The sequence below is a fragment of the Watersipora subatra genome, chromosome 4 (assembly GCF_963576615.1).
Source record: "Watersipora subatra chromosome 4, tzWatSuba1.1, whole genome shotgun sequence".
NCBI classification, from domain to species: Eukaryota; Metazoa; Bryozoa; class Gymnolaemata; order Cheilostomatida; family Watersiporidae; genus Watersipora; species Watersipora subatra.
Genome location: NC_088711.1, coordinates 19274918 through 19285558, shown reverse-complemented (window position 1 = coordinate 19285558; position 10641 = coordinate 19274918). Strand labels below are relative to the sequence as shown.

Genomic DNA, 10641 nt, shown 5'->3' with positions numbered 1-10641 from the left:
GTTTACCAAATTGGTGCATAATTTGTATCTTGTAATATGTAACAATCTGAAGTGATGGCAAAAGAAAAATGAAGATACAGAAAGGAAAAAGGAGAGAGGGAGAGAGAAAGATAGAGATTGGAAAAAGGGAGGGTAAAAAGATAGCGAAGAGAGAAATTGTGACAAATAATAAGAAAGAGAGGGAATAGGGTGGAAAGGGGAGGGAAGTTGAGGTAGAGGGGAAAGGAAGAAAGCGAGTCAAAGAAAAAATGAGAGAAAGAGAGGTTGAGGACAAAAACAGAAAGGGTGAAAAGGGAGAAAAAGAAAGAATGACATAGAGAGAGAGATGGAGAGAGAGATAGATAGATAGAGAGAGAGAGAGAGAGAGAGAGAGAGAGAGAGAGAGAGAGAGAGAGAGAGAGAGAGAGAGAGAGAGAGAGAGAGAGAAGGGGGGGGGGACAGAGGGAAGAGAGAGGGAAAAGAAAGAGAGATGGAGAGAGAGGGAGGAGGGAGGAAAAAGGGAGAGTGAGAGAGCAGGAGAGCAAGAGAGCAGGAGAGCAAAAGAGCGGGAAAGCAAGAGAGCGAGAAAGTGGGAGAGCGAGAGAGCGGGAGAGCAAAAGAGCAAAAGAGTGGGTGAGCGAAAGAGCAAAAATATATGGAAAAAGAAATAGCAAATGAAAAAGAAACGGTAAAAAGAACAAAGGGAGGGAAAAGAAAAGCAACAGAAAATGAAGAAGAGAAAAGCATGCCTGTTCTTGACCCAAATTTGCTGCAGTACAAACTTTCTATTTATAGCAAGCTTATATCAAACAAATGCTACTTAAAGCATGACAAACCAGAGTCATATAGTTACTTTGTCCATTTTCATAATCTTTTCTAAGCATTTGAGTACACTTGCAGTACAATATCATCTAATAAGCCCTACACGTCTCCAATATCTACATTGGTTAAAGCCAATATTTCTCATTTCCTGCCCTCTTTGTATATTGATCTCGCTTATTCAGCACAGCATCAAATGTTTTCTATTTTTTTGTCACGGCTACTGTCTACCTTAGTTTTTTTGCTATTACATTTGTAACATTTTTAATGATGCCCTTCTGCACAAGTCCCACCTTTGCTTAAGCGTTTTTAAATTTTACCCTATTCTTCATTTTGCTAGCATTCTCCTCGTGCCTCATGCAATTGGAGACTGTGGTGTTAAAATTTGTATTAAAAGCAGCATATTATAGGGTTGAAAGTTCAAGCATCATCGCAGTTGTAACCCTTAAACTCAGTAACTGATATAACAGGAGAAATGAAAAAACCTTCAAAGAATGTTCTAAAGAAAGTGTGTGGTAGGAATTTTAAAAGCTTTCGATGGTTTCTCATTTAACAGTAAAAAATCTCTGTTCGGACACCAATTCATGGAGCTCTGTCAATATGTTATGGTTTTGAAGTACGAGGCGTATAGAAGTATGAGAGTATGAAAGTCTCTCAGCAGATTTTATTGAGAATAGAAATATTAGTACTAATTTTAGACATCATCGATGACAGAGAGTAAGTGACTACCTCACCAGTGATTACTTATATTTACACCCATTTTGCATTCCCAAGTATATCCATGCTCTGCTTGCTAATTTGATGAGATTGTCTATAAGAAAGGTAATGCTGTTTACGATTGACTCGGGTAGGATTTTGTAGTATCATGTTATGCAGCTGAAATGAAAACCAAGTGTTTGTCAATTCAAGATTTTACAAGTGATCTTCGACTGAGTTCTTTGCTTTTTTAGAACATGAGATACAAACAAACAGTTTTACATATGAGCATCACACAAAAATGTTTGAGACCAGTTACAGTATATCTTGTTCTAAGAAAATCATAGCTGTTTATGAAACTTCAGTGCAGGTGTATAGCTGTTATCAGACGAAGGCTCCAACCCCCACCCGCCACCCGATGGGCCTTTGTAAAAATTCAATAACTGAGATGAGCAGTCTTAGACTCACGAAAACTTTAAAAATCATTGCTTTATGCTAAGATTCTAAGTCTGCCCCAGTTCGCCATTTCATTTGTTAATTCTTAATTACAAGCTAGATACAGACAGATGCTTGGTAAGCTATGTTTAGCTAGTGAAATTACATCATGCATGTTTAACAACCATGAATAATCTATAGATTAAAATATTGCTGTTACTGAGGTTGCTATTGGCATCAATCATCTGATGGCTGCCATACCAGTGTTGCCTTGGTGAGATCGATGATAATATACAGAAGCACTCGCTGTCTGAAACAAACTGAAATAGATCTAACATCCAACATATATCTCTTACAAAATTTTTGTGTCGGAACAATAGAATTTATGTGATAATAGCGTTAAAGCGACAAAACCGCACTGAAATGTAAATATAACTGATTGCTGTTAAACACATTTGGGATTAGCAAACATGGTGTCTCATTACAAAGGCAGACATCCCTGAGCGCCCGGCAATAGCACACTGTGCGCTCTAGGAGACGTGTACTCAAAAGAAAAGCAAGTGGCAAAGGTAAGGAACCGTTATTTTTTAAATGTCTTTTTGAGCAAATAATTTGGATATTTCATTTTTAACAAATAGTATTTATATTGAAAAAACAAGCATACATTGGAAGGCAGCAGGTTTGACATATATGCATTTTGTGTCACGTGTCATTTTAAGTGATTTAACATCTTAAGAAAATTCTTATTCACTTTGTACTGACTATTGGAAATCAACTTCCTTTCTTTAATTATCTTTGTCTCAATCGATAATTTCCTTTGTAGCCAAGGAACTAATGGCAGCCATAAAGATATTAGTCTTTAAATTAACTGTTGGTTTTAATGTTGGTTATATCGCTAATTTCTAGATGCTCGTCCAAGCAGATTAATACGTTGATATATAATTGATAGTAGTATAACATTGCATAATACCTGCTGGCGTAACTAGGCACCCTGTCATAATACAATTATTTGTAGGCAGCTTGAAACCATGGCAGATGCAAAAGAAGGAAAGCTTGTTCAGGTACGTATGCACAGTTTTTCTATCTCTCTTTCTCTCCTCTTGTTAGTTCGTCATTTGCTTTTCCTATTCGGTTAAGCACTAAAGTAATTTAGCCTTCTCCAACAGGTAATTACCTGTTTAATAATATGACTAATATACTGCACAATGATATATAACAGTTCATAAAATTATTGTTTGCATATGTACAATTTCTTTATGAATATTCGTTACAAAATTATTTTATTGTTAAAGTATTATGCAGGTAAAATTTATGTTACAATAGTTAACACCAGACTTGACATAAGAGAGTGTAATTAAAAAGAATGTTTATAATTTTCCTCATTAGAAACTGACTTCTGATTAAGCAATCTGTCTGGAAACTTGCACGTGGCTTTCATTAATAATTCTTTAGCTTTTGGGGCTAAAGCAATTTTAGTGTTGCAACTGCAAAGGGTGTTAGAACTAAGAAAGACATTTGCGTCAACGAAATTGATGCTAAATATAATTCCGCTTTGAGACAACCAAAATGTTGACCAATATGAGGCTTGAACCTATGACATTCAGCTTATCAGACTGATGCTCTAACCAACTGAGCTAATCAACCACTTTATAAAGCTTCAAAATAATTGTACTAATCAGAAAGAAAGATTGTATATTTATATCTTTGTTTGGTTTATTTGTGGGTTGTATTTGCTTGAAAATTAATAGAATGAAAGAAAATATATTAGAATTTCATGTAGTAGTTTCTCCTGAGGATTTTAGGGTATGTCTGCTTTTTACTAATTGTCATAATTTACAGTAGATGCCAACTGTTTTAATATGAATATTTTGAATGATATATTTTAATATTCTAATGTTTAATTTGATGAATATTTTAATTTATCAATGAATATTTTAATATTCACTCTGCTATTCAATAGCAAGATTTACAACAAAGATGTTTTAGGGCTACAGTTATCATGAAACTAAAAAGTATACGGTTGCACTTAAAAAGATTAAAAAGTGCTTTGTTGAGTGGTTTTCACATCGAAAAATCTGCATATTTGACCTTTTGACCTCTCCAATAACACACAACTCTTGATTACTTTGCAGTAAATCTTTAAAATAAACTATATAACAAGAATGAGATAATGAGCCTTTTTAACAGAGATGTGTGTTAGCACAGGTAAAGCATCCGTGATCGTTAATAAGGCATGGAACAGAATCCTTTCTTTATAGAATGTGTGTTAACCAAACAATCAGTTGACACTTTCATTCACAGATTTGTGAAATATTTTGTTTGACTATATTGGTATTCATACTGATCTAGTTGAATCTATCGTTTGTGATTCCCAATAACATCAAGTTGTTGGAGTTGCTTTTCATGGCTAAACAACACAAATTTTATAGCTACTAACTGCATATTCTAATGATTGTGTGTTCATCTGATTTAAGAACACAGAGCTTAATTTATAAGCTACATTATTGTACAGATGAGCTTGTATGTATTTAGCAGACTCTGATCAATATATATTCACATATTCCTTAGCTTCAGCAGTGAATAACCATTTTAAATTAGTTTGGTTTTAAAATTTCTGTTTAAAGTTGAAATAATAAAAACTGCTGATAGCTGCATCACGTTTTTAATTCAACTTTAAATAGCTTAAACTTGGCTCTTATATTAAAAATGTTTTTTTTCTTATGCATTCTGTTTATTATAGAAAGCCTTTTTGTCGTCTGCAAACATGTTTCACTCTCACAGGCTCTCACATGCTTCCTAAAAACATTTTTACTTGTTTGTCAAGCTAAGAGATTAGTATTAATATTTAGAACTTTTATGGCATAATTGCAAACGATGTATTACACTTTTCTTTATGAATGAAAAAACAAAATTTGAAAAATTTGATTTTGTTTTGTTATGCAATTTTGTAGAACTTTGCAGTGATGAAGTAGAAGGGGACATTAACATACAGTTAGGCCTTCATAGCTAATATTGTTTTATATTGTTTTAAAGATCGCTGCGTGGCATATCACTCACTATTTACATTTAGTTTGTGTCTATTTTTTGTGTTTTACATGTTAATGAAAGAGCGGTTTACAACTGTTATAAAGAAAGCTTGTGGATGAGCACAATGTGGATAACAAGTTTTAAAACAAATATATTTTGCAGTCAGCAGTAGTCAGGATTTGTTTAGAGTTAATTTTTACGACAGGCAAAGTGGTGGCAGTGCGGATTCACTTTGTCTAAACAGGAAAGTTTTGAAATAGAAGGTCAGTATCAGCCACAAGAGGTCGTTATTCTACCAGACCATTTGCAGGCTTCAGGAAAAGAGCAGCCCAACAACACCCTTGTCACAGACACGGCTGAACCTGAGAAACCTAGTCCTAGAGAAGAGATAGCAGGTAATGGCACACTGAAGTTAGAAGAGGTGGCAAGCGGTAGAACACTCGCAGGCAAAAAACTTCCAAAGTTAAAGCCATTACCGAAAAGTAAAGTAGACCGCCAAAAACTTGAAAAAGAAAAACATCGTGACATGGCTGCTGCCACCGCTGCTGCTGCAGCTGCAGTTGCAGTGGAAGAGAAAAAAAAGGTTCTAAGTGTAGTTGAAGAACCTGAAACCAGAGTAAAAGAAAAGGAAACGCTGGTCGCTCAGCCTCCGTGTCAGCAAGTTGTGAATGAGCTCAAGCCAAAGCTACTGCCAGAGATAGAACCAAAGCCAAAGGAATTCACAGACAATGGAGCCGCAAGATTGGATGGAAAACTTAAATGTGAAGATGGAGCTGAAGAAAGAGTAAACCACAAAGATGAACGAAAGATGAAGCTGTGCCTGCTAGGACTCTTGATAGCACTGGTTGTAGTTAGTCTCCTCGCCATCATCCTCATCATCCTTCTGGCAGTTCTCAAAAGTGAGTTATTACACGTGCTACAGCTTGTCTGTGCTCTGAGGTCTTGTAAAAAATTTTATTTTTAAAGTCAACTTGAGGCAGTAGAGACTAATTTTTTGTGTCTGAAAATGCACTTATTGCGAGACAGATAAATCTTTGTCATATTATGCCTTTAAATACTATCGAATGACAGTGGCTGATGTCTGGAAGCATTCCAAACCATAAAGGGTAATGCCAATATTATATATATATATACTGGTATATATATACCGGTATATATATACAGGTATATATATATCTATATATATATACTCATGCTACAGACAGTACTGTTTCGGCTATTGAAGCCTCATCAGTGCAGCTCAGAGCTTAGGCAAGGGACACGAATCCCATTACCCAAATCCCATATATATATAAATGAGCTGTTATATACATATATATATATATATATATATACGTATATATATATATATATATATATATATATATACGTATATATATATATATACGTATATATATATATACGTATATATATATATATATATACGTATATATATATATATATATATATATATAACTTTATTGGCAATAATTTAATTTCAAACAGAGAACTTTTTCAAATCATGTTACGCAAAAATCATAAAAAAGGGCAACAACAGTTAACGGCTGAAGTCAAACAAATGGTTTGAAATATGCCAAACATGCTTTGCATATGAAAAGATACAGCTTTTACCCTACCAACTATGAATGGATTTTACTTTAAAGTTGACTGTCATCACCTTTGCTCGAGACATTTAAAAACTATAACTTGGCTTACCATATCTAGATTTAAATGTTTTTTTAAAGCCAGCTAAGAATAATCATTTTGTGCCATTTGAATCCATATTTAGGACCAAAACCTATTCCAAGTGCTTCCGCTTTAGTTGATGTTTAGGCATCTTTTGTTGTAAACGAAACTTTTATAATTGTAGATGGTAAAAATGTATGGACTGAGGAAGTTACAGGTGAGGGGCAATCGTCTACTTGTGATCTTTTAGACTTACCCAGATACATTTTAGTTCTAAGAAGTTTATATTAGTCGAGCTACTATGAAGTCTATCCTTTCATCAAGTTGTACTCTTAGAGTCTAACTTTATGAAAGATGTACTCATCAAGTTGCCTCTCATCCTCTTATCAAGTTGTACTCTTAGAGTACAACTTGAGAGGAAAGATCTCGCAGTCGAAACTGACAGAAGCTAAACCAGTGGTTCCCAACCAGAGAGGAATTCTCTCCTAAGGGGGAATTTTGAATATAAAATGGCGGAACAGAGAGGTGTAAATTTTGTTAAATATGTAACTTATGTTTTGCAGTGCCGTGTGAGTTTGGGTTTCATCATTTCACATTTTGGTTTTATCTATAACAATAGTTGCTAATAATGAGCTACTAGTCAGAACCCAGATGTATGTGAACACATCCATCCTGATTTTGATTGGATAGTAAGTTAATCTAGTCATAAACCAATTCCCCGTCATGCCAAAGGTCATGTATTGTTGGGTGTTGTATGCGTGCCGTATAAAAATTAATAATATGTTGTTATATGTTTACATATGTACAATCAAACGGGATTATAATTTGTTTCCGTTGTTTTTAGTCATGTGGATTAAAATTGCCAGGGATGGGGGAATCAAATTTATGACAAGGCTAAAGGGGTGAACTGAATGATAAAGGTTGGGAACCCTTGAGCTAATAACTAAGTACAAACTATTCTTGAAACTATTTATAGGTTTAGCGCCAAACTTGATGTTCAGTACTTTTTATTGGCTTTATTTAATGAATTGTGTTTGAGATAATTATTTGCTTCAGCAGTATATCCGCTATATAAAATGATTTCTAGTGTGATAGATCTGTGTTTGGTGTAGCCTAGTTAGGAGCACTTGCTCCACTGCTGCCATGATTAGTGACTCTGTATTGGCCGTTCGGTCACCTCTGGTCAGCAACGTATATGTTTGGTAATGGTCGCCAACCTCAGATACTTGTCAGTGGTAGGCACCACAGAGAGGTTTGACGGTCTCATCAGGTTACTTATCATCAGTGTGCAGCTTTACCGTCACAGCAATCAAAGAAAATTTAGCCAGCAACTTGTCTATGGTGGCTATTATAGAGGCTGCATATTCTTATATTCCCTGTTTTTTTTCTGCAGTCAAAGGATGTTAGAACTTACACGTAATTGAGCTGTGTTTGATTTATCTCTCAGTGAAACCCGTAATATGACTCGCACATAACTAATATATGATTCTGCATTAAAGGCACATTAATAGTACGGTACAGAGAAACTAATGGTATATCACTGGAAAGTCACTCACACGCGACGAATATACTATTAGCAGATGATTGTGAAAGAAGAACTCATGTACTCATCTCTTTAAGATACATGTTGTTGAATTTATGACTTATCTGGTAAATCACTCATATATAATATATCTATAAAAGAAGGACAGAACAACGTTATGCAAAAAGAGCTTTCTCTTTCAATACCCATAATTTATTTCACTTTTTTTGTTTTGGCTCATAGTCTAATTTGATTTAAACGGTAAAATGATCAGTGTAAATAATGTTAATATCTGTTCTTAAGCAACCAAAATATGTGGAGTATCTATGTTTAGATTTTTTAAATCACAAAATACTTGTCACTGTGACATTTTAGCTGCGTGTATAACATTTACAATATATCTGATTGTTATCCAGAGGCCTATACCATGATTTTTACCACCTATGGCAACTACACCAGCTCTCTCGCAGATAAAAACAGCCAGGAGTTTCATATGTTATCCAGATCTACTTGTCAGCAGGTAAGTCTTTCGGAAAAAAAACAGTTCTTAATTTGTATGTTTATTTTTGTGGTCTGCTTTGCCATGGCCAAGTTAGTATTTATATTAAATTTTGTCCTCAACAATACAATCAACAATAAAGATAAAAAAAGACCTTACAAACTTTCGTGTAGGTACAAAATTACTTCTTTTTTTGCGATTTACGTAAATATTATTCAAGGTAATTTGCTTATCTTTATAGTGTTTGAAGTCAGCTGCAATCAATTACTTAATGTTCAAACTAGAAACTTTGTAAACAGATAAAGATCTTTTTGAGGAAACGTGTGACGGATCTTAAATACTTAACTGCAAAAATTCCTTTAGTTAATCGTGTGCAGCTTCAAGAACCATTATAAGCAATTACTGTGGATAGTATAGCTAATGCTAGTAGTAGAAATGCAGAGCCCATGTCTGAATGTATTGAATCTAAATAATAAATAATAATAATAATAATAATATAATAAATAAGATTATAAAATGTAAAGTGATTTTAGATTGATGAAGTTTATCGAGAAGATTCTGAACTGAGAAAAACTTACACCGGCTGTTATATCAACAATTTCAGGTACATACAACAATGCGAAAAGTAGTTTACAGTGTCCATTTATCACTCATATTTGCAGAGTTATCTCCTCTTGTATATGTAGCTTGTTCCTAACTACCTAACACAAATTTTGATGGAACGCATGCGCGGTTATACTTCATTATATAGTACTCAATAATATCTCAGCTCATCAGTCTCACGAATAGCTTTATAGTGATATAGTCGTTCTTTGTCATTGATCTCTCTGTTTGTTTTATAGTGATATAGTCGTTCTTTTCATCAATCTCTTCATCCGTTGCATAGCGATGAAGGGTAGTTGACTTGTCCATGCGTTGTACAGTTTTAGCAGTAGTTCTTTTGACATCGATCTCACCGTCTGTTGTACAGTTCTGGCAGCATTGTGACCAACAGCTCATTGCTATTCACTGTCCAAGGATATCGCTCTGCGGATCAGATTGCAGAGAGTGAGACAAGTATCCGAGTCGCTTTAGAAACTTATGGAACCAGCAAAATACCAAACTTTGTCCTAGAATCAGCGATTGTGACTAGCGCAGGTAAAAGAAAAACTTCCGTGATTATTATATATGTCCTCGTTTAGACAACTCTTATATATGGGTACACGATTATATATCTATGGTATATATATCATATATATATATAATAAATAAAATACAATAAATAAAACATAAAAATAGTTATAAAATAATATAAAATATTATACATATAATATATATGTGAAATAAAATATATATATTTTTATTTTACCATCTATATATATTATATGATATATATAATATATGGTACACAATTAGGGCACATCTGAGGTGTTCAGATCTCAAATTGTGCACCCTTCACAAGATTAGAACTGAGATAATTCGTGCTTTGGTTGGGTACACACGGGTATGCACCAACGAGGTCAGGTATGTCCATTGACAGTTGAAACAACAACAAAGATGATGTAACGTTTAAAACTTTGACTCGAGATTTTTTTAAATAGTAGCACCTTTGCAATCCGGTGAGCAGCGAGATCACCTAGTGTAATAAGCAACTGCACAATTATTCCAAAATATGGCATGGCGGTTGATTGCTTTGGGTGATGGAGTGTCAGTTTTCCGATCTGATAGCCATGAGTTCGGGTTTCATGGAAATTAAACTTTTTTTAACCTCTAAACATGGTAAATATTTGAATGTTCTTTATGATATTACAACTGAATGCTTGGTTAACAGCAAATGTGATCGGTGTATGCCGGAAATATTTTATAGAATTTATTTGCCGTTTATTGATAAAGTAATCACAGTGTTGGTCATGCACTCCTGAAAACGGCATGAAAAAGCAACTCCAAGTTTATTGATATGTTTAGAGCTAAATAAGTGCTTACAGAATGTTTTTGTACAATATATATTTCTGCAATATTT

The 10641-nt window shown here is 34.2% G+C and overlaps 1 non-coding gene across 1 annotated transcript; it reads right to left on the bottom strand.

The window, feature by feature from the left end:
- Window positions 1-3499: 3499 nt before the first annotated feature.
- On the bottom strand, window positions 3500-3573 carry Trnai-gau (transfer RNA isoleucine (anticodon GAU)). The gene has a single exon. It is a non-coding gene; the product is annotated as a tRNA-Ile (tRNA).
- Window positions 3574-10641: the final 7068 nt, after the last annotated feature.